The following is a 21,481-nucleotide window of genomic DNA, read 5'->3' on the forward strand; positions in this document are numbered from 1 at the left end:
CCACACTCAGAACAGACAAATGCTTTTTGCCCTGTATGAATTATCATGTGTATTTTCAGGGTGCACTTTCGTCCAAATCTTTGACCACACTCAGAACAGACAAATGCTTTTTGCCCTGTATGAATCATCATGTGTCTGTTCAGGGTGCCCTTTTCTCCAAATCTTTTACCACATTCAGAACAGACAAATGCTTTTTGCCCTGTATGAATCATCATGTGTGTTTTCAGGGTTCCCTTTTGTCCAAATCTTTTACCACACTCAGAACAGACAAATGCTTTTTGCCCTCTATGGATTATCATGTGTGTTTTCAGATTGCTCTTTTGTCCAAATCTTTTACCACACTCAGAACAGACAAATGCTTTTTGCCCTGTATGAATTATCATGTGTGTGATCAGGTGGCTCTTTTGTCCAAATCTTTTACCACACTCAGAACAGACAAATGCTTTTTGTCCTGTATGAATTATCATGTGTCTGTTCAGGGTGCGCTTTTCTCCAAATCTTTTATCACACTCAGAACAGACAAATGCTTTTTGCCCTGTATGAATCATCATGTGTATTTTCAGGGTGCCCTTTTGTCCAAATATTCGACCACACTCAGAACAGACAAATGTTTTTTGTCCTGTCCGAATTCTAATGTGTTTGTTCAGAGTGCCCTTCTGTTTCTGTCTTTTACACTGATCAGAACAGCTAAATGGTTTTCTTCTTGCTTGCCTCTCCATTTGTTGCTCTGAATTGTTCATATAACCAGATGCTTTTCCATATTTAGAGCCTTTAAATTGTTTTTCATCAGTGTTGCCTGAATGAACAATATTGCTATTTGTTCGACAGTTAAAACTTGACCGAAGTTCTCTGGTCTGTTTCCAGTCATCACTGTCATCAGTCTCAGTTCCAGAACTGTCTGAACTCCTGCCACTGGTATCTGGTTGTAAATGACTGTTTGGACCTGAGTTGCTGGCTGGTTGTGGTCCTCCATCGTCCTCTCCATCAGCTTCTGCTGTGAGTGTTCTGTGTACAGATGAGCTGCTGGCTACAGGCTCAGCCTCTGTGCTCTCATCACTTCGGCTTTGATGAAGCTGTGATGACTCTGGTTTTTCATCATCATTTTCACTCTTCACAGGGACGAAAGTGAAACCAAACTTGGTGAGATCTGCCTCCTCCAGCTGCTGAAGCTGCTCTCCCTGCTGACTTATCCACAGCTTCTCTTCTTCTTTAATGTCCTCCTGGTCAACACTCAGATTCCATTCCTGGTGTTCAGGGAGAGTTTCTTCTTTAATCACCAACGACGGCTGCATGTCTGCAAAGAAGCAAATTAACAATAAATGTTAGAACAACACTCACTAAAATTAAGTATCAGTGTTCTGAGTCTGACCTAATGACAGTAAGTTATTGAACTGATGGAATTGATAAAGTGGAAATGTACATCAGGATTAGTTTAAAATTTTGCCTCATAGCAAGAAGGTCATGGGATCGATTCCCACCTGTGGCCTTTCTGTGTGGAGTTTGCATGTTCTCCCCGTGTTTGTGTGGGTTCTCTCCGGGTGCTGCAGCTTCCTCCCACATCCAAAGACCTGCATGTTAGGTGAACTGAAAACTTTAAATTGACCCTTGGTGTGTGTGTTTGTTTGTCTATATGTGGCCCTGTGACAGATCGTCGTCCTGTCCAGGGTGTACCCGCCTCACGCTCCATGACAGCTGGAATGGGCTCTGGCCCCTCCTGACCCTTAATTGGAGTAAGCGGGTACAGAAGATGGATGATTATTACTACTTACATGGCAAACGAACAAGATGTGAGAATTCATCAACTGTGATATGAACACATCTACCGTGACATTACAACTCATTAAAAATATATAAACCAAATAATTAAATTCACAGTTTGTAATGTTGCTGTTCACAAAAACACAATGTTAATGGACTGAATTACTGCAGCACTTTTTACCATCTGATACACATGTTCAAAGAGCTTTTGGCTGTTTATTCAACATAGACGTTGAATACACTTTCACTTTCAAGCCTTTTTTCAACATATTTTTACGATAACCATTTTTAACGATTTATTCAATGTTAAAATACTCCCTTTTTAAGGCTTAATTAATGATCTTAATTATTTTTTTAAAGTAGCAACACAAAGTAGCCTTGCTAGTTTTGCTCCAACATTCTGACTTTCTATAATTTCCTCTTTGTATAGGGGGGAAAATAACCCTATTGAAAATGCCGGGTGAAAACAGTCTAATCTTTCACTTTTGAATGTTTTTTCAATTTAAAAACACTAACTGGTGTAAATGACCCAACTCTTTGTTGGAACCGTCCTGAACAAAGGGCTCAGAAGCAAAGCTTTAAATACAGAAAAGGCCATTTAATTTAGTCTAATGCAAAGTTGTAACAGATCTGGACTCTTTGTGAACGTAGCTCCAAACGTAGCTGAACCAGTTCGCACGCAAAAAGCCAAAAACACACAGTGGCACAATGGAACACACAAAAACAGGTCGATGGTTCACTCTATTTTTCAGTATGCACCCTGTTGTGTCTTCTCATGCAGATAAGACAAGTGGAGACTGGCTGACAGTTACACGGAGTCATGATTGCGGAGTACACACCGTTCCTGGGAGATGGAAACTTAAATCTTATATAACCTTAGCAAGAGCACAGTGACACATTAACAACTCCCCCTTTTGAATGATAATATCATGTTAATATCCAACTGCCTGATCTGTGCATCCCTGGACAAGCATGCACCTGAACTGGTCCCTGAAGCCAGAGACTGAACCCAACCACACACAGAATGGAGAGAAATCAACAGATCCCCTTTAACCCTCTGGGGCTGATGCCGTTGTATGTGACAGCTAAGACCAAGCTTTACTAAATTATAAATAACTTTTGAATGATATGAGATAGAAACTTACTTTTTTTTTTGCTGAAAAGTTAACTCCGTGGACTTTCAAACCAGCCATCGGCCATCTTTGTACTCCTCAAAGAAGCTGCGTGATGACGTGCGCGATGTGAGTGTTCAATCGGAATTGGTTCACGTCATATGGTTTTCCCAAATCCAACTGTAGGGCAGATTTTCCTCATGTGAAAAGCCAAAGATCGTTTTCAGGAGTGATATGTTACTAGTTGGCCCATTTGAATAGCCCCCTGGGTGCTCCAATGAGTACATACTATTAGTACATACTCAGTGCGCCCTGCGCCATTACGCACAGCGATCAATGAAGGCAGGAGCACACGGAGAGCCTCTGATGACAATCTCACGCGCTCAAACAAAGAGTGTGTAACTATCAGGATTACTCCACTAGTTTGCATGTGAATGTTACTGGTTAACTCTGTTGCTTTTTCTGCGTAAAGCACTGTTTACTATATCAATGGACAACAAAACGCATAGACCATTTTGTATATATTGTTCAAAATGTGCATTTGTGCAGTTGTTTATTGTTTGAACATTTCTGTTGTACAGACTTTCACACAAGACCTCAAATTACCTTTATAAAGTGTCAAAACAGTTGTTTATTATAGTTTGCTGTGTGTTTTGAATAAATGTGTGTGTAAAATTATTTTTCGCTTTATTTTTTCCTTGCCTATTTTTGATTGTAAACCTTTATTACACTTATAAAACACAATCAATCAATCAATTTTATTTATATAGCGCCAAATCACAACAAACAGTTGCCCCAAGGCGCCTTATATTGTAAGGCAAGGCCATACAATAATTACGTAAAAACCCCAACGGTCAAAACGACCCCCTGTGAGCAAGCACTTGGCAACAGTGGGAAGGAAAAACTCCCTTTTAACAGGAAGAAACCTCCAGCAGAACCAGGCTCAGGGAGGGGCAGTCTTCTGCTGGGACTGGTTGGGGCTGAGGGAGAGAACCAGGAAAAAGACATGCTGTGGAGGGGAGCAGAGATCAATCACTAATGATTAAATGCAGAGTGGTGCATACAGAGCAAAAAGAGAAAGAAACACTCAGTGCATCATGGGAACCCCCCAGCAGTCTAAGTCTATAGCAGCATAACTAAGGGATGGTTCAGGGTCACCTGATCCAGCCCTAACTATAAGCTTTAGCAAAAAGGAAAGTTTTAAGCCTAATCTTAAAAGTAGAGAGGGTGTCTGTCTCCCTGATCTGAATTGGGAGCTGGTTCCACAGGAGAGGAGCCTGAAAGCTGAAGGCTCTGCCTCCCATTCTACTCTTACAAACCCTAGGAACTACCAGTAAGCCTGCAGTCTGAGAGCGAAGCACTCTATTGGGGTGATATGGTACTATGAGGTCCCTAAGATAAGATGGGACCTGATTATTCAAAACCTTATAAGTAAGAAGAAGAATTTTAAATTCTATTCTAGAATTAACAGGAAGCCAATGAAGAGAGGCCAATATGGGTGAGATATGCTATCTCCTTCTAGTTCCCGTCAGTACTCTAGCTGCAGCATTTTGAATTAACTGAAGGCTTTTCAGGGAACTTTTAGGACAACCTGATAATAATGAATTACAATAGTCCAGCCTAGAGGAAATAAATGCATGAATTAGTTTTTCAGCATCACTCTGAGACAAGACCTTTCTAATTTTAGAGATATTGCGGAAATGCAAAAAAGCAGTCCTACATATTTGTTTAATATGCGCTTTGAATGACATATCCTGATCAAAAATGACTCCAAGATTTCTCACAGTATTACTAGAGGTCAGGGTAATGCCATCCAGAGTAAGGATCTGGTTAGACACCATGTTTCTAAGATTTGTGGGGCCAAGTACAATAACTTCAGTTTTATCTGAGTTTAAAAGCAGGAAATTAGAGGTCATCCATGTCTTTATGTCTGTAAGACAATCCTGCAGTTTAGCTAATTGGTGTGTGTCCTCTGGCTTCATGGATAGATAAAGCTGGGTATCATCTGCGTAACAATGAAAATTTAAGCAATGCCGTCTAATAATACTGCCTAAGGGAAGCATGTATAAAGTGAATAAAATTGGTCCTAGCACAGAACCTTGTGGAACTCCATAATTAACCTTAGTCTGTGAAGAAGATTCCCCATTTACATGAACAAATTGTAATCTATTAGATAAATATGATTCAAACCACCGCAGCGCATTGCCTTTAATACCTATGGCATGCTCTAATCTCTGTAATAAAATTTTATGGTCAACAGTATCAAAAGCAACAAAAACATATTCTGAAAGCACAGGTTGTCCTAAAAAAAGAGAGATATAAAACTTGATTGTGGGATGCAGGGAGAGCTGTTAACAGCAATAATAAAACATTTATGCCGGGCGAGTGAACTGTCCAAAAAATGCCCGTGGACCCCAGAGGGTTAATACAAAACAATGTCACACAACCCTGCACCCCTACGGCTGGAACGCTCAACTGGTCGATTGCGGGCTGAGTTCCAGTTGAACGCCTGGGGGGAAAAAAAAAAAATATCTGGACTCATCAAAAGCATTTAGTGCTGCAATAACAGACTGATGCAGAAGGTGGCAGCAATGCACCAATAAGAATGCCGGCTGCCATTAAACACCACAGAAGAACAAGAAACGCTGTAGAAGAAGAGCAAATGCTAAAAAGTAAAAATAAATCAATCAAAAACGTATATACATTCAGAGTGGGAGGAGGATTATATTTTCGTTTATTTAAATGCCAAATCCATCTGTCTTATCGACAATACAAATGTGGCTTTACCGAAGAAAGGGAAACAGCATTTCAAAACAAGCCACAAACTTCCCAACTAAATCTACTCTGAATTCCCGAAAAGTCCAGGAATTGAAAAGTCAGCGAGCAGCAAAACAGTCCATAAATATGGAAGATGTGATGGATATGAACAAGATTCTGTCTTCTGTTTGGGCCAAGAGTCTGCAGAAGTGTTTATTCCGTGCACAGGTGGAGGAGACGTGCAGACAGAAAAGGCTATTTGCATCACTGAGGTATAAATTACGTTTTAGCATACTCCTATTTGCACCACCCTCATCGACACAAATTTAAATTATATTAGTAACATCTACTACTGTGGTGTAAAAAAGATAGGGGGGAGACACTCCCCAATTTGTTAACCAGGGCAGCGGTGCTGCATTTCAGACACAAATATCTCATACAGGGGATGCAGTAACATCCACAAAGGACCAGTACTGTCACAGCTACTGTGAAAGAAATCAGAATTGCTGCTGCTTGTCCTTTCAACTTGCCAAAATGTTTATCAAAACAAACATTCAGTGGGTTATTAACCCTGGAATTTTCAGCCAATTCCTCAGAGAGCATTATCAGTCCAGTCAGGGCTCCAGACACTGAGCCATCCAGAGCAGTGTTTAGGATAAATATACAGCACTGTTGGTCACACAGTGGTATTTGGCTCTTATACTGGAACAAAATATGGCTTGTCTCCCTTTCTGAGTACATAGATTGGATGGCCCTGAGAAGGGACCCCCTCACTCCATACCTGCACAACACCTCCCACAGTATCCCCCAGGGTACCCAATCATACACCTTGTTCAAGCCCACAAAACACATGTAGACTGGATGGGCATACTCCTAGGCACCCTCCAGGATCCTTGTGAGAGTCAAGAGCTGGTCAGTTGTTCCATGACCAGGACAGAACCCGCATTATTCCTCTTCAATCGGAGGTCTGACTATTGGCCAAACCCTCCATTCCAGACACTCAAATATGAACCTTGGTCAACTGAAGAATTACACAGGGGTCAAAATTAAAAATGCTCAAATCATTTTGAAAAGTACACCACATTATTTGTCTGATTGTAAAGATTCCAAAAATGTAGAGTTTGGACCATCTATGACTGAAGGATCAGGAGTTATGGGGTAAAAACAACAAAAATGGTGACAATGGTCAGTTTCAGTTTGTGCAGGGGTGAAAAGTTAAAGTTCCTTCAATTCTGGTAAAAAGTGATGTATATTATTAGTTGAGCTAATAGGAGTAATAAATGGAATAGTTTTGATTGTGTTGAATGTTTGGTCTCCAAAGTAAAGGCCAAAGAAGGTCAACGTCCATTGGATTCTGTGACATATGTTACCCCATAAAATGATAACTAAGCATGATACATGGTTCAAACTATTCCTTTTTAAAACCTTGTTACCTCAACTAATAATTGGCATCATTTTTTTTTCCAAAATTGGAGCAACTTTAAGTTTTTACCCCTGTACAAACTGACACTGATCTTTGTCACCATTTTTGTTGTTTTTACCACATATAACGCCTGATCATTCAGTCATAGATAGTCCAAACTATACCTTTTTTAGGAATCTTTACAATCAGACAAATAATGTGGTGTACTTTTCAAAATGATTTGAGCATTTTTAATTTTGACCCCTGTGTATGAGGTCTGTTAGAAAAGTATCGGACCTTTTTATTTTTTGCAAAAACTATATGGATTTGAATAATGTGCACTTGCATCAGCCAAGCTTGAACCTTCGTGCGCATGCGTGAGTTTTTTTCCACACCTGTCGGTTGCGTCATTCTCCTGTGGGCAGGCTTTGAGTGAGCACTGATCCACCCCTCTCGTCGGATTTTCATTGTCAGGAAAATGGCCGAGCGACTGCCGCTTTGCTGCATGAAAATTTTTTCAGAAACTGTGTGAGACAGCCAGGTGGAAACAATTCAGAAAATTCAGATGGCTTTCTGTGAAGATTCTATGGGCATCTCACAGATTAAGGAGCATTACAACCGGATTAAAGATGGCGCACAGCAGCTGAGGTCGCGCTGCGCTTCGAGCGGCCATCGACAGGCTGAAATGACCAGATCATTTCCAAAGTGAAGGCTGTGTTGATCCGGGACGTCGTGTGACTACCAAAGAAATTGCGGAAGAGGTGGGCATAGCCATTTTTAGGCACATTCCACTGTTAAAGGAGATTTTGTAATGAAAGTCGTGCAGGCGGAATTCGCGCGTCGGGACGCAGCCGCAATGGCGGACAACAAAAGCAAGTCCGTGTTGGAAGTCTCACGGGACATGTTGTGACATGTGCATGTCTCCACAATTTCTCGGACACTCACTCGACTAAAAAGCCATCGAAAGCCATCTGAATCTTCTGAATGGTGGAAGACATGTCCCGTGAGACTTCCAACACGGACTTGCTTTTGTTCTCCGCCATTGCTGCTGCGTCCCGACGCGCGAATTCCACCGCACATCTTTCATTACAAAATCTTACAAAACAGTGGAATGTGCCTAAAATGGCTATGCCCACCCTAGGGTGCCGCGGCACCCCGGTTGAGAATCACTGGTCTAAGGAGTATTTCTGCCAACTTTGGTGCTTGTATCACCATTTGCACGATTGTTTCAGTTATCTGCTGCACTATCAGTGTGTTCATATCAATAAGACAAACTCAGAATTTTTGAAGATTACATGTGATGTGCCTCAAGGTTCAGTCCTTGGGCCATTGCTGTTTCTTTTAAACAATGATACATCTGTGGTTTCTGAGTCTCTGAATTGTTTTTTATTTGCTGATGATACGACTGTTCTGTAGTGGGGATCATATGGGTCACCTTTTGGACATAGTAGGAAAGGAATTACATAAATTTAAAGAATGGTTTGATTCAAACAAACTATCACTTCATCTTGGTAAAACAAAGTGTATTATATTTGGAAATAAGCCCAAGAATTCAAGTAGGAGCTTAACAATACATGATGCTGAAACTGAAATTTCCTGGAGTTGTTACTGATGATAAATTAAGTTGGAAAATGTCAAAATCCATTGCAATTCTATACAAAGCTCAAGATTTCCTCTCTTAATACTCTTTACTTTATGTTATGCATTAATAGTTCCATATATGACCTATTGTATTGAGGTCTGGGGAAACACATAAAACAAATGTTAATTCAATATTTCCATTGCAAAAAGTAAGTCATAAGAATTATCAGTAATAAATCTTACCGTAAGCCAACCAACCCATTATTTATTTGCTTAAATATTCTGAAATTCACAGAAAAAAAACTTTTACCTCAACATGTCCAAAATCTGTTTAAAATGAAGGACTCCACTTATATTTGACAGGAATATTGATATTTGAAAAGTCAAGGACTCTAACTACAGTAAAAAGTAGGGATGTGAATCTTACAACAACTCACGATTCAATTCGATTCCGATTCTTGGGGTGATGATTCGATTCAGAATCAATTTTTAATTGAAAGAGCTCTGAGAAATAGTTATATTACTTAAATAATGTTTATGTTTAAGAAAATGCAGCTTTACAAGGTTAATCAATTGATTCTAAAAATGTAAATTTACTTATCTGCTTTGCTCGTTCAGAGTTGGCTGGCAGTTTAGTGAAGTGATGGAGTGTGCGCTGGTCAGTAGTTGGCAGAGACCGCTTCTCTGCTTTTTTTTTTTGCTCTGGGTGATGGCGTTGCGTGTGGGCTTGTGGATTTGAAGTGTTTCCGAAGTACTTGACTTTCATTTTGCAGATTTTGCACACTGCATAAGTCACGTCACGCAGCAAATAATAAAATCCAAAACGCGCCCAAACATTTGCCTTCAGCAAAAACGGTGCTGGCTGAATTAGCTCTTCGTCCGCCAAGCTAAGCTGCAGCTCATGAATGTTTGAAGCACACCGGACCCTCCCCTCGTGGGGACGCTGTAGTACGGAGGCCATTGCCTGACAAACAGTACACGCAGCAAGTAAGCAAGAAAATATTTAAAAAAATGCTTTTTAAAAATTGATTCTTGGACATTTTGAATCGATTCAGAATCTTAATAATTAAGAATCGCAATTCGGACATGAATCGATTTTTTCCAGCACCCCTAGTAAAAAGTCACTGTATCTCTGTAAAAGGAGAGAAAATTTGGAATAACTGTCCCGAGGGTATTAAATTATGCTGTACTCCAGTCAGATTTAAAAGACTTTATAAAAACTATAATTTCTGGTTACAGTATGGACAATTCAGTTTATTGATTTTGTACTATTATCTTTGGATTGTGTGATGTGCACAATTATTACTTAATTTGTTATGACGAGAAAATTTAAGTTATTTAAGTTCTTCAAAGGTTTGTGCTTTGCTTGTTCTGCTTATTTTGCTTTTGTTGTGAGGAGTAAATGTTACTGAGGTAAAAGGGGGTAGGTGTATAAAAGCTTTTGCTTCTACCTACAACCTTTCTGTTACTTAGATTGACTGACTGACAAATCAGTTTTGTTTCGTTTTATTTTGTATTGACGTTTCTTTTCTTTGTACTGAAATTACCTCATTCAATCATAATTTGAGGCCATAACCAAACTATAACCGGAAGCACAGTATGATCTCACCTGCCACCTGGCTTGTTCAGTCCCTATTATAATAAGAGTTTTATAAATTAAAAAAAAAAAAAGTTAAACATCAACAGAAGTTTGTTTTATTTACCCTCATCACAGGGCCATGATTGAATAATATACACTAAACAAAAACATCAACACAACATTTTTGTTTTTGCTCCCATTTTTCATGAGCCAAACTCAAAGATCTAAAACATTTATAAATTACAAAAGACCTATTTCTCTCTAATACTGTTCACAAATCTGACTGAATCTGTGTTAGTGAGCACACTTCTCCATTGCTGAAATAATGGAGCCCACCTCCCAGGTGTGGCATATCAAGATGCTGATTAGACAGCATGATTATTGCACAGGTGTGCCTTAGGCTGGCCACAATAAAAGGCCACTCTGAAATGTTCAGTTTGATCACACAGCACAATGCCACAGATGTCGCAGGTTTTGAGTGCAACTGGCATGCTGACTGCAGGAATGTCCACCAGAGCTGTTGCCCGTGAATTGAATTCATGCTCCATGAGGTCATTTCTCTACCATAAGCCGTATCCAAAGGCACTTCAGAGAACTTGGCAGTACAGCCAACCGGCCTCACAGCTGCAGACCACGAGTAGCCACACCAGCAATTCATGTTGATCTTAATTAATATTGCAGTGATTAATAAATTCTGGGGGCAAAGATAATTATTCTTCATCTGCTCATAACCGGAGCTGCTCTTACTCGTGTAAAACAGGTTACTGATGTTTACATTTTCGTGCAAAGTGTTGCATTAAAATAAACCAAACCACTACTTGCCAAAATACACAAATCACTACCACCAGAATCCTTTCAGTTACCTTTGTTCATTTCTAAATTCAAAGTCCCTGCTGATCTTGGACAAAGGGAGATGAAACATTGTGGGTGGTGATGTCACTTTCCTTCAGGAATAAATTATCCAGAAATCTTACAGAATATGGAGAAATTTAACATGCATCTTTCATTAAAATCCTTCTCACCCTGTTGTGTAAGTATTGACAGAATCACTGGAGGAATACCAGAGGAGTAAAATATTTGACTGTTACAACATGTTATAAAGTATCAGTAACATAAAGCTGAGTGAACAAACCTGTTCTGTAGGAGAGATTTGGAGGATTAAAAACAGCATCCAGCCCTTTACCTCTTTTGTTCTCTTCTTTTAAATGACACATTTCTTCTTCCTGGTCTGTGATCATTCCTTCATCAGCAGGTGTTCTCTGTAGTTTCAACATGTCCCTCAACTGCTGGATTTCAGACGTGTTTGTAGAAAGACCTTATAACACACAAAAGAAAGAGAGAGTCAACGACCAAGTGGAGGAAAGACTAAAAACAGGCCGATTTAATCATCTGCTGCTGCTCTGCTGCCCAGGCTGACCAATCACAAGTGTGAGACAACACTGAAATCTTCAAGGAGACTCCATCCCTGATCCCAGAGATCACCTGACATCCACGTTTTCCTCACGTACCTGCTGCAACCAGCTGATTAGCGACAGAGAGAAATGATATTAATGTCCATAACATGTTTGTTTAAATCAAACTAAGACAGTGTTAAAATTAAATGTTCTGAGCTTACATGGTCAGTGATCAGGAAAAGAAATGAAGACAATGAGACATTGTACCCATTTTGTGGCAAAGCAAAAAGACAGTTTCATTTACAATGAGACATTGTAAATGTTTCCAAATTCAAATGATGTATAAGATGTAAAAAGTTTGATTTTATATTCAACATCTCCAGGGATGAAAGTAGTGAAAAAACTTACAATTACAAAATTACAAGGGGGCATGTCCCCCAAAGAAAAGGTTTGAATTCTCGAAGCTCTAAGATTCAATCTGGTGCTATTCCAGATAATAAACTGCAGTGAGTGCAGCTCCCATTTTGGTGAGGAAAAAGAAATAACTTTCCTTCTTCAAAATCACTGGTCTCGCAGTTTTCTCACAAGAACTAACAAATATATATTTTCAACATGAAGTAACAAAAACTAATCATACCTGTAAAGTAATAAACTACCACTTGACTTTTAACTGTAATACATAAATATACTTCAATCTACTTCAAAATGTTTAGACCTGTTGTTTTTACATATACGATCGGTTTGGTCACCTCTGGTCTTGTCTTTACATCTTTGAAAAGTGGATGAACACCATATGATGTTGTCAGATTGCCAACACATTATACATATATATAACCCCCTCACTTTTTCTCAGTGGTGTTGTGAATGTGATACTTTGATAATTGTCAATTTGCTGATCAACTTTATCCACCACAGAACTCTGGTCAGAGAGCAGACATGGACACAGGAACAGTTCAGAGTCTTTATATGCAGATTTGTTGGCTAACAGATGAACTTGAATGGCTCAGTTTAACATGCAGGGAGCACAGGAGTTGGAATGAAACATCCATAAACCACTGAATGGTCTGAATTAATAGTTTGGATGAATTAATGGTTTCTGCAAGACAGAAACACAAATAAAACAATGTGATTTTCGTTCCAAATCCAAAACACACGGTGCTTATTAATACAGTAACAGAGAAACACTAATAACTGTTGGCTGAACTTATTTAACATAATATCGTCTAAACAGACCACATAGCGGCTAGTTAGCTTAGCCCTTAGCCAATAATGCCAAATAACTTAAAACATCCCCACTCGGCAGGAATCACTATCAACACCACGCAACATCCATCCCCGATAAAACAGAAAACCCTCTGCAAATAAGTAACTCACCCTCTTCACGAAGGAATTCTACTTTAAAAGCAGCGTTGTTGGAGTCAAAAAGAACTGGTCCTAACGCGACCGAAGCTAACAGCGCATTGGGGCTGTCCAAATCGATGCCTGACCTAAAATGCAGTGAACTAAAAAATGAACAGGTGTTGTGCCCGATTCAGCACCCCTGCCGTGAAATGCATCCCCCTTCGCTGGAACGCGCATTTGAACCTCGTCGCCTTTAAACTCACATTTAACAGCACAGATACATAGTTTGCGCAGACAAAATGTACACAAATCAATATGATCTTTATTCTATCTCACGTTGTCTCCAGATATGTGTGAGTGAACAGAACATGTTCACATTTACGAGCACTGGCTGCTTTTTAGTCGGAACGAAGCGTCTCTGTTTTCATGTTTATTTCATGACGTTTCATCACACGATGGTGTTTGTTTTAGTGTTTATTTGTTTAACTGATTTTAATTTTATTCATTGACGTTATAAATGAATATGCAGCTTGAATCACTGTGGAATGTTTGAGGACTCTGTTGAAATTAGCGTCCATTCCTATTGTCTGTATATGTATTATGTCTGTATATAATATATTAATTTATTCAGAGCATCCTAATCATCATCATCATCAGAATTATTATTATTATTATTATTATAAAAATGTAATCAAAACAGTGGTTATCATTCCATGTAATTTAATTTACAAATACAACACAAAAGTGAAAAGAACGTGTATTTTTGGAAGTGCGTGAAATATATTTTCTGTCTAACTAGTTAATTTATGGAAATAGATTTATTGGCGGGGAAGTGGAGAGCAGTGGCGGTTCTTCAATTAATTCAGTGAGATGTGGGTGTGTGCACACCCAGTAACAAAAACAGTCAGAAGGTGGAAAGTCACCTCCACCTCTAATCACACACTCGTGCAGCTCCTGTTAACCACTTATCTGGTTGGAGTGTGAAGCGAAGCCGTCGCTGATCACACCAAACGCCAATCCAGCAGATAAGGAAACACTTACAGGATAACAGCTGCAAAGAAGTTCAGACTATTAGTCAGTGTTTTCAGTTTAGCAGAGAATTACCTTCTCAGGTAGATGATATCTCGGCAGCGAGGTGGAGATGACATCCGGCTTTTATGGAGTGATGAAATGATGTGTGACAGCTGTCATGAGTTGATGTGTGACAGCTGTCACTCCCGGTTGTGTCCGTGGCGGTAGCGCCCTCTTGTGCCTGAAGCCCGCACTTCACGCAGGGCGCCCTCTGGTGGTGGGCCAGCAGTACCTCCTCTTCTGGCGGCCCACACAACAATAATGGCTTAAATACTAATTTTAAAATTGTGTTTCTTATGTTTGCAGTGGTATTATAATATAACAAGACAGTTTATTTAACTTTTTATGTTATTGCTTAAATATTTATTTTAATATTGTATTTTTAATCATATTTACAATGGTGTTATAATTACAAGATAGTTTATTTGTTAACTTTTTATGTTATTGCTTAAATATTTATTTTAATATTGTATTTCTAATCATTTACAGTGTTATAATTACAAGACAGTTTATTTGTTAACGTTTTATATTATTGCTTAAATATTTATTTTAATATTGTATTTCTAATCATTTACAGTGGTGTTATAATTACAAGATAGTTTATTTGTTAACTTTTTTATATTATTGCTTAAATATTTATTTTAATATTGTATTTCTAATCATTTACAGTGGTGTTATAATTACAAGACAGTTTATTTGTTAACGTTTTATATTATTGCTTAAATATTTATTTTAATATTGTATTTCTAATCATATTTACAATGGTGTTATAATTACAAGATAGTTTATTTGTTAACTTTTTTATATTATTGCTTAAATATTTATTTTAATATTGTATTTCTAATCATTTACAGTGTTATAATTACAAGACAGTTTATTTGTTAACTTTTTTATATTATTGCTTAAATATTTATTTTAATATTGTATTTCTAATCATTTACAGTGTTATAATTACAAGACAGTTTATTTGTTAACGTTTTATATTATTGCTTAAATATTTATTTTAATATTGTATTTCTAATCATTTACAGTGGTGTTATAATTACAAGATAGTTTATTTGTTAACTTTTTTATATTATTGCTTAAATATTTATTTTAATATTGTATTTCTAATCATATTTACAATGGTGTTATAATTAAAAGAGTTTATTTGTTAACTTTTTTATATTATTGCTTAAATATTTATTTTAATATTGTATTTCTAATCATTTACAGTGGTGTTATAATTACAAGACAGTTTATTTGTTAACGTTTTATATTATTACTTAAATATTTATTTTAATATTGTATTTCTAATCATATTTACAATGGTGTTATAATTACAAGATAGTTTATTTGTTAACTTTTTTATATTATTGCTTAAATATTTATTTTAATATTGTATTTCTAATCATTTACAGTGTTATAATTACAAGACAGTTTATTTGTTAACGTTTTATATTATTGCTTAAATATTTATTTTAATATTGTATTTCTAATCATTTACAGTGGTGTTATAATTACAAGATAGTTTATTTGTTAACTTTTTATGTTATTGCTTAAATATTTATTTTAATATTGTATTTCTAATCATTTACAGTGGTGTTATAATTACAAGATAGTTTATTTGTTAACTTTTTTATATTATTGCTTAAATATTTATTTTAATATTGTATTTCTAATCATTTACAGTGGTGTTATAATTACAAGACAGTTTATTTGTTAACGTTTTATATTATTGCTTAAATATTTATTTTAATATTGTATTTCTAATCATATTTACAATGGTGTTATAATTACAAGATAGTTTATTTTTTTTAACTTTTTATGTTATTGCTTAAATATTTATTTTAATATTGTATTTCTAATCATATTTACAATGGTGTTATAATTACAAGATAGTTATTTGTTAACTTTTTATGTTATTGCTTAAATATTTATTTTAATATTGTATTTCTAATCATTTACAGTGGTGTTATAATTACAAGATAGTTTATTTGTTAACTTTTTTATATTATTGCTTAAATATTTATTTTAATATTGTATTTCTAATCATTTACAGTGGTGTTATAATTACAAGACAGTTTATTTGTTAACGTTTTATATTATTGCTTAAATATTTATTTTAATATTGTATTTCTAATCATATTTACAATGGTGTTATAATTACAAGATAGTTTATTTTTTTTAACTTTTTATGTTATTGCTTAAATATTTATTTTAATATTGTATTTCTAATCATTTACAGTGGTGTTATAATTACAAGATAGTTTATTTGTTAACTTTTTATGTTATTGCTTAAATATTTATTTTAATATTGTATTTCTAATCATTTACAGTGGTGTTATAATTACAAGATAGTTTGTTTGTTAACTTTTTATGTTATTGCTTAAATATTTATTTTAATATTGTATTTCTAATCATTTACAGTGGTGTTATAATTACAAGATAGTTTATTTGTTTTATTTGAATAAAATTAAAATCATTTAACGAATAAACACTAAAACAAATACCATCGTGTGATGAAACGTCATAAAATAAACATGATAATATCAGACGCTTCGTTCCTACTAAACAAAAGCAGCCAATTAGTGCTCGTAAATATGAACATATTCTGTTCACTTGACATAGAATAAAGATCATATTGATTTGTGTACTTTTTTGTCTGCGCAAACTGTGTATCTGTGCTGTTAAATGTGAGTTTAAAGGCGACGAGGTTCAAATGCGCGTTCCCGCGAAAGGTGGTGCATTTCACGGCAGGGGTGCTGAATCGGGCACAACACCTGTTCACAAACGTGTTGATGCGAACAGCTTAATGCTAATTTAACATTGAAAACGCCATAGACATGCTAACGCGTTAGCATCGGTCCAGTTTTTAAGTTATAAAATACATCTATCAGCTGTTTCAGAAGACCATGACAGGTCGGTTTAACATAAAATTATGAAATATTACTCACAGACATATGCTCTTCAGGGTTTTAGCGGGAAAAAATTAGGATAAAGCGAAATAAAATCCACGAATCATAGATCGAAGCACTGCTTCGATTGGTTCCAGGTTCAAAGCAAAGCCGCGCTGCAGAAAAGTTCAAACAATCAATCAATCAATTTTTTTATATAGCGCCAAATCACAACAAACAGTTGCCCCAAGGTGCTTTATATTGTAAGGCAAGGCCATACAATAATTATGTAAAACCCCAACGGTCAAAATGACCCCCTGTGAGCAAGCACTTGGCTACAGTGGGAAGGAAAAACTCCCTTTTAACAGGAAGAAACCTCCAGCAGAACCAGGCTCAGGGAGGGGCAGTCTTCTGCTGGGACTGGTTGGGGCTGAGGGAGAGAACCAGGAAAAAGACATGCTGTGGAGGGGAGCAGAGATCGATCACTAATGATTAAATGCAGAGTGGTGCATACAGAGCAAAAAGAGAAAGAAACAGTGCATCATGGGGAACCCCCCAGCAGTCTACGTCTATAGCAGCATAACTAAGGGATGGTTCAGGGTCACCTGATCCAGCCCTAACTATAAGCTTTAGCAAAAAGGAAAGTTTTAAGCCTAATCTTAAAAGTAGAGAGGGTGTCTGTCTCCCTGATCTGAATTGGGAGCTGGTTCCACAGGAGAGGAGCCTGAAAGCTGAAGGCTCTGCCTCCCATTCTACTCTTACAAACCCTAGGAACTACAAGTAAGCCTGCAGTCTGAGAGCGAAGCGCTCTATTGGGGTGATATGGTACTATGAGGTCCCTAAGATAAGATGGGACCTGATTATTCAAAACCTTATAAGTAAGAAGAAGAATTTTAAATTCTATTCTAGAATTAACAGGAAGCCAATGAAGAGAGGCCAATATGGGTGAGATATGCTCTCTCCTTCTAGTCCCCGTCAGTACTCTAGCTGCAGCATTCTGAATTAACTGAAGGCTTTTCAGGGAACTTTTAGGACAACCTGATAATAATGAATTACAATAGTCCAGCCTAGAGGAGATAAATGCATGAATTAGTTTTTCAGCATCACTCTGAGACAAGACCTTTCTGATTTTAGAGATATTGCGTAAATGCTAAAAAGCAGTCCTACATATTTGTTTAGTATGCGCTTTGAATGACATATCCTGATCAAAAATGACTCCAAGATTTCTCACAATATTACTAGAGCTCAGGGTAATGCCATCCAGCGTAAGGATCTGGTTAGACACCATGTTTCTAAGATTTGTGGGGCCAAGTACAATAACTTCAGTTTTATCTGAGTTTAAAAGCAGGAAATTAGAGGTCATCCATGTCTTTATGTCTGTAAGACAATCCTGCAGTTTAGCTAATTGGTGTGTGTCCTCTGGCTTCATGGATAGATAAAGCTGGGTATCATCTGCGTAACAATGAAAATTTAAGCAATACCGTCTAATAATACTGCCTAAGGGAAGCATGTATAAAGTGAATAAAATTGGTCCTAGCACAGAACCTTGTGGAACTCCATAATTAACTTTAGTCTGTGAAGAAGATTCCCCATTTACATGAACAAATTGTAATCTATTAGACAAATATGATTCAAACCACCGCAACGCAGTGCCTTTAATACCTATGGCATGCTCTAATCTCTGTAATAAAATTTTATGGTCAACAGTATCAAAAGCAGCACTGAGGTCTAACAGAACAAGCACAGAGATGAGTCCACTGTCCGAGGCCATAAGAAGATCATTTGTAACCTTCACTAATGCTGTTTCTGTACTATGATGAATTCTAAAACCTGACTGAAACTCTTCAAATAGACCATTCCTCTGCAGATGATCAGTTAGCTGTTTTACAACTACCCTTTCAAGAATTTTTGAGAGAAAAGGAAGGTTGGAGATTGGCCTATAATTAGCTAAGATAGCTGGGTCAAGTGATGGCTTTTTAAGTAATGGTTTAATTACTGCCACCTTAAAAGCCTGTGGTACATAGCCAACTAATAAAGATAGATTGATCATATTTAAGATCGAAGCATTAAATAATGGTAGGGCTTCCTTGAGCAGCCTGGTAGGAATGGGGTCTAATAAACATGTTGATGGTTTGGATGAAGTAACTAATGAAAATAACTCAGACAGAACAATCAGAGAGAAAGAGTCTAACCAAAAACCGGCATCACTGAAAGCAGCCAAAGATAATGATATGTCTTTGGGATGGTTATGAGTAATTTTTTCTCTAATAGTTAAAATTTTGTTAGCAAAGAAAGTCATGAAGTCATTACTAGTTAAAGTTAATGGAATACTCAGCTCAATAGAGCTCTGACTCTTTGTCAGCCTGGCTACAGTGCTGAAAAGAAACCTGGGGTTGTTCTTATTTTCTTCAATTAGTGATGAGTAGAAAGATGTCCTAGCTTTACGGAGGGCTTTTTTATAGAGCAACAGACTCTTTTTCCAGGCTAAGTGAAGATCTTCTAAATTAGTGAGACGCCATTTCCTCTCCAACTTACGGGTTATCTGCTTTAAGCTACGAGTTTGTGAGTTATACCACGGAGTCAGGCACTTCTGATTTAAAGCTCTCTTTTTCAGAGGAGCTACAGCATCCAAAGGTGTCTTCAGTGAGGATGTAAAACTATTGACGAGATACTCTATCTCACTTACAGAGTTTAGGTAGCTACTCTGCACTGTGTTGGTATATGGCATTAGAGAACATAAAGAAGGAATCATATCCTTAAACCTAGTTACAGCGCTTTCTGAAAGACTTCTAGTGTAATGAAACTTATTCCCCACTGCTGGGTAGTCCATCAGAGTAAATGTAAATGTTATTAAGAAATGATCAGACAGAAGGGAGTTTTCAGGGAATACTGTTAAGTCTTCCATTTCCATACCATAAGTCAGAACAAGATCTAAGATATGATTAAAGTGGTGGGTGGACTCATTTACTTTTTGAGCAAAGCCAATAGAGTCTAATAATAGATTAAATGCAGTGTTGAGGCTGTCATTCTCAGCATCTGTGTGGATGTTAAAATCGCCCACTATAATTATCTTATCTGAGCTAAGCACTAAGTCAGACAAAAGGTCTGAAAATTCACAGAGAAACTCACAGTAACGATCAGGTGGACGATAGATAATAACAAATAAAACTGGTTTTTGGGACTTCCAATTTGGATGGACAAGACTAAGAGTCAAGCTTTCAAATGAATTAAAGCTCTGTCTGGGTTTTTGATTAATTAATAAGCTGGAATGGAAGATTGCTGATAATCCTCCGCCTCGGCCCGTGCTACGAGCATTCTGACAGTTAGTGTGACTCGGGGGTGTTGACTCATTTAAACTAACATATTCATCCTGCTGTAACCAGGTTTCTGTTAGGCAGAATAAATCAATATGTTGATCAATTATTATATCATTTACCAACAGGGACTTAGAAGAGAGAGACCTAATGTTTAATAGACCACATTTAACTGTTTTAGTCTGTGGTGCAGTTGATGGTGCTATATTATTTTTTCTTTTTGAATTTTTATGCTTAAATAGATTTTTGCTGGTTATTGGTAGTCTGGGAGCAGGCACCGTCTCTATGGGGATGGGGTAATGAGGGGATGGCAGGGGGAGAGAAGCTGCAGAGAGGTGTGTAACACTACAACTCTGCTTCCTGGTCCCAACCCTGGATAGTCACGGGTTTGGAGGATTTAAGAAAATTGGCCAGATTTCTAGAAATGAGAGCTGCTCCATCCAAAGTGGGATGGATGCCGTCTCTCCTAACAAGACCAGATTTTCCCCAGAAGCTTTGCCAATTATCTATGAAGCCCACCTCATTTTTTGGACACCACTCAGACAGACAGCAATTCAAGGAGAACATGCGGCTAAACATGTCACTCCCGGTCTGATTGGGGAGGGGCCCAGAGAAAACTACAGAGTCCGACATTGTTTTTGCAAAGTTACACACCGATTTAATGTTAATTTTAGTGACCTCCGATTGGCGTAACCGGGTGTCATTACTGCCGACGTGAATTACAATCTTACCAAATTTACGCTTAGCCTTAGCCAGCAGTTTCAAATTTCCTTCAATGTCGCCTGCTCTGGCCCCCGGAAGACAATTGACTATGGTTGCTGGTGTCGCTAACTTCACATTTCTCAAAACAGAGTCGCCAATAACCAGAGTTTGATCCTCGGCGGGTGTGTCGTCGAGTGGGGAAAAACGGTTAGAGATGTGAACGGGTTGGCGGTGTACACGGGGCTTCTGTTTAGAACTACGCTTCCTCCTCACAGTCACCCAGTCGGCCTGCTTTCCCGGCTGCTCGGGATCTGCCAGAGGGGAACTAACGGCGGCTAAGCTACCTTGGTCCGCACCAACTACAGGGGCTTGGCTAGCTGTAGAATTTTCCACGGTGCGGAGCCGAGTCTCCAATTCGCCAAGCCTGGCCTCCAAAGCTACGAATAAGCTACACTTATTACAAGTACCGTTACTGCTAAAGGAGGCCGAGGAATAACTAAACATTTCACACCCAGAGCAGAAAAGTGCGGGAGAGACGGGAGAAGCCGCCATGCTAAATTGGCTAAGAGCTAGTAGCTAAGCTAAGCTAGCGGA

The 21,481-nt window shown here is 37.7% G+C and overlaps 1 long non-coding RNA gene across 2 annotated transcripts; it reads right to left on the reverse strand.

The window, feature by feature from the left end:
• Positions 1–1,267: 1,267 nt before the first annotated feature.
• On the reverse strand, positions 1,268–17,595 carry LOC117505749. Of its 2 annotated transcripts, none has more exons than XR_004559245.1 (3): positions 17,585–17,595; positions 11,373–11,504; positions 1,268–1,294 (listed from the first exon to the last, which is right to left on the reverse strand). It is a non-coding gene; the product is annotated as an uncharacterized LOC117505749 (long non-coding RNA). The 2 variants fall into 2 exon arrangements; XR_004559246.1 differs by lacking the exon at positions 17,585–17,595 and adding an exon at positions 12,958–13,007.
• Positions 17,596–21,481: the final 3,886 nt, after the last annotated feature.

The sequence above is a fragment of the Thalassophryne amazonica genome, unplaced genomic scaffold (genome assembly GCF_902500255.1).
Source record: "Thalassophryne amazonica unplaced genomic scaffold, fThaAma1.1, whole genome shotgun sequence".
Classification (NCBI taxonomy): domain Eukaryota; kingdom Metazoa; phylum Chordata; class Actinopteri; order Batrachoidiformes; family Batrachoididae; genus Thalassophryne; species Thalassophryne amazonica.